Here is a 4,311-nt window from a genome sequence, read left to right as displayed (position 1 = left end):
AGTAAAAAAAAAACAAATTTAAATAGAAAAGGAAAATATCATCAAATGTTGGAATCATCTACTATAGAATAGTTTCTGTGATTAACATGCATTAATTTACTTCAAATATTTTAAGTATTTTTTCTCTCCACCATTGTAATGGTATAAATTCCTTGTTTATAATACTTCTATAGAAGAAAAAATATCAAAAGTCTGAAACTTAATATAAAATGTGTTTATTCCCAGTTTTAAAAAAAGAACCTGATATGAATTTTGAATATGTATGAAAGTTATGCTTCAAAGTCACGATATTTTTATAAAACAGGAAAAAGAAAAAGAAGATGTTGACAATCACCCCAAAAACCCAATGCGAGGTATGTATCAAAATTTCTTATACCTTTATTTTTATTGAAACATATGTGTCTTCTTTGTTTATAATGTTAATTATTCAAGCTAATGAATGCAAAGAATTGTAAAACATTTTACTAAAAAGATTATCATACCCCAAACCGTTACAACTTATGTAAAAAAAAAAACCAACAAAGTTAACCTTTTTATTAGTCCGTCATTACCTATCTTTGTAAGCTAGACTTTTGTGTTCAGAGTTTACCTTTTATAATGTTGGCTTACAATAATATAGCATTTTTACTCAACGCCTCTTTGGGAAGGGGATGGGGAGATGGTATGATCCAAAATTAGTTACCTGACATATTGAATTCTATGGCTAAGCAGGGTCATATTTTACACTTAGAGACCTTTTAACAAATAAATTTGTCCGTTGATCACAGTTACATGTAATGCATCTTGGTTAACAAGAATTCAAAAAATTCCTTGAAGTCCTTGTAAATCTGCTCACAACTGTAGATTTAATGGTGATCCGGACTCAGGGTCATGGTTCAGATGTCAAGTCACTGGTCAATGGATTATATATTGATACGTCAATTCTTTTTAAAAGAAAAAATTAGAAATCTTCAATAGAATTTTGATAACGCATTCTATGTACGTTTGAAAATGTTTCTCTTACTGAGTAAACTGAGTTAACCCTCTTCCCCACAGTCACGCATTTTAACGCAAATATCTATACCCCACAATCACGTACTTTAACGCACATTGCGTTTTTTGACGTTTTCTGCTCTGATACCACGTAAAGTTTTGATGATATGACAATAAATAATAAGATAATAATTTTATTAATTCTATTCTAATATATTTCTCAAATAAGAATATTTTTCCTAGTTTTTATACGTCCATGTCGTTTGATTTACCGGGGTATTAGACGAAACTTGGGGTGCGAAACAAATTAAGGTTTTTTTTTTTTGACACGAAATGAGCCCACCACTTGAACCACTGGGTTGGTGATGTGGTTGTCCCCAGTATTGTGTGAGATGGGACTTATGATCCAGAATTTATCAAATTCTACAAATGATTTTTTTATGTAAAAGTTTGATAGAATTGTGTGCAAAAATCAACAGAAGGAACGGATAGAATTACAAAAAAAAAAGATTTAAGTTAATTCATACGCATACAACTGAAGAGAAAGAAACGGACAAACAGAAGGGAAAACAGTATACCCCTCCCCCTCCTTTCCTTGGCTTCGGAGCTGGGTTATAATTAAAAGATGTGTCTACTGATTAGTCTCTTAGGAATATTCCTTGATCCGCCTTGAGTATGTTTATATTGTCAGTATACGATCTGACGTGATTCTTCCACCAGCTATATGTTTTGTTATACATAGGCGTCGTAAGCAAATTGACAGTAGGGGGGGGGGGGGTAATTGAAAGTGAAGGGGTGGGGGAGTAAACTAACAAAAAGAAGGTAAACCCAATTTTCAATGCCTATACGAGTATATGTATTATGCATATATCTGCAAAGAAGTGTTTCCAACGCCTATACGTTAAAAACAGAAAAAAAAACATTTGACATACATCTTGTGAATGGACAGTTAATTCGTTACTGTATTAAAAGGGTAGTGCAGAGATACATCATACGTGTATGAGGAGCAATGTATTTAGGCGTAAAACCCGATTCAAGGGGGGGGGGGGGTAAACATCTTTTACCAACAGCGATCTAAATTGTTTCCTAAATCGATCTCCAAAATTACCGGTATATTCAGCATTTCTGCATTTTTTTTCTTCGATCAACAGCTTGTTATATAGAAGGACTGATTAGAAACTATGTACTTCATTTATTTAATCTTTAATCTCAGGAATTATGCCCAACAATTCCGATTTTGTGTTTTTTTTTTTTTGGGGGGGGGGGGTGAGTTTTATGTCTACCAATTCATGAATTATCGATAGGTAAAAAAAAAATCAAGTACACTTGAGTTATATTATGTCAGTGATTGCACTATATCATAGACACATGATACTGATCTCAAAAACATGGTTTTCTTTAAAAAACGGAGCAAAGCTTGTTACTTTTTATTTTGATGTCAATGATTTATTGTTCAAATTTGATTTTCAGTTAGGAAAGTCTTCAGTCCCAGTTCTATTACTTGAAATTTACTCTTTCTAAAATGTCGGAAAATAAAAGTTAACTAAAAATTGCCCATTATAAAACTATGAAATATCGGGGAAAAGGGTAGTAAGAATATATTTTTTCAATAATGAAATAAAATGCAGTCAATTATTGAGATAATCTGTTTATTCTCCATTCTAATTTATATGAACATTTATTTCGGTCAGAATTGCATATCTTTTACAAACATAATCAATTTTTTTATGCCTTTAACTTGTATATTCTAATAATATAATGATCATGGATAACCGAGAAATCCCAAAAGTATATATGTTAAAAAATCTGTATATCTACTATGCACCAACTCCTAATAGACCCTGAGTTATTTATTAATTTATATTGTATACCGTGTTTCTTAATCTTACTTTATTGTCTGCAAGTTTTTTTTTAGATACACTATTCTTTTTCTATAAGTGGACAGGTTTTGACTACATTGACGCTGCATGTTCATAAAATTCATTGCATTCAATCTGATAATGAAGGCAAAATGTATTCCTTTGACAACCCTTAGAGAAATTGTAGAAATACTTACAGCTGTACTATATTGATTTCTCAGTAATAACAGCTAAAATTAATGCATTTCTAAAGAAACCGTTTTGGGAGTACTCCACGATTTGCTCCACAAATATTCGGAATACTTCGGGCGCCATCAGGAAAAATGTCGAGTACAGATCGCTACGTCCGAGAAGTTCTTGGCCTTTCTTGTTAACTATTACATTTTTTTTAATGTATTTAAATTCCATTCTTAAGAAAAGAAATATTGCATTTCGATATTTTGTTTCTTTTTTTACTTTTATTCTTTAAATTTATTTATTTATTTTATTAATTCACCTTTACCCAATAAAAAAGAAGTTTTTTTTACTTTATTTCATGGCTTTTTAAACGAGCTGGATTTTTAGTAGTCCGCATGTGGGTGTCAAGATTCCTCAATCTTCGCTAGCCAAGGATTTCCGATCCGCTTCAAATCTCCACCATAGTAGATTTCGGATCAGAAAACCTTGGCTAATTTTAGACTGATTATTTTAATGCCGAGTCCGACAGCAGTATCTCATCCGTATATTAAAAAGAAGATGTGATCAGTTGAATTAAAACTTAAAAAATGAAATGTTTCCCTTCGACAATCAATATGCTACTGTATTGTTCAATTTAAAATTAAGGGATATATACCGGCAATATTTTTATGTAAAAACTCTTAAGCAATAAAATTAAATATGCAGAAAGCTCTAACTTCTTTTTTGTCCTAAAAAGTGCCTATACTAATATTTCTTCACTTAGGGCAGATATGTTAGTTTAAGAGTTGTTGTAATATATATATATATATAAAGCACAAATTACAACTCTTAAACTAATATAACTGCCCTAAGTGAAGGAATATATTAATTTAGAAAGCACAGAGAAATTCACTTTTACAAGGATACTCACTTCCGCCCCAGCCCGGGGTTGAACTCTCGACCTACGGAATCTGTCTCCTAGCAGTGCAGGAACAGCGCGTTAGACCGCTCGGCTATCTAGGCAAGTTAAAAACTTGCTTTCGATGCCGATGGAATTATATATAATATAATTTCACTTGAATCAAGCAGTTTCATTGGCTTAATCATTCAGAGGAACATATAATATTTTGGATAACATAACTTGCCTACGTCACAATGAGTAACGTCAAAAACGTATTACTCTGCTTGACGTTACTTTTAAAATAATGCTCAATTTGAAGTCTTTCCGGTGGAAATATTGTCTCATTGTCTACATTGGAATAAAATTATAAGGAATGAAGCTAATTTCAACTTATGTTATCCGATATAACAAAACTTGGGGCAG

Source organism: Saccostrea cucullata, unplaced genomic scaffold, assembly GCF_032062105.1.
Source record: "Saccostrea cucullata isolate Sc308-1 unplaced genomic scaffold, CSIRO_AGI_Scuc_v1 ctg1792, whole genome shotgun sequence".
In the NCBI taxonomy this organism is placed as follows: domain Eukaryota; kingdom Metazoa; phylum Mollusca; class Bivalvia; order Ostreida; family Ostreidae; genus Saccostrea; species Saccostrea cuccullata.
Note: the sequence above shows the minus strand (reverse complement) of the source record.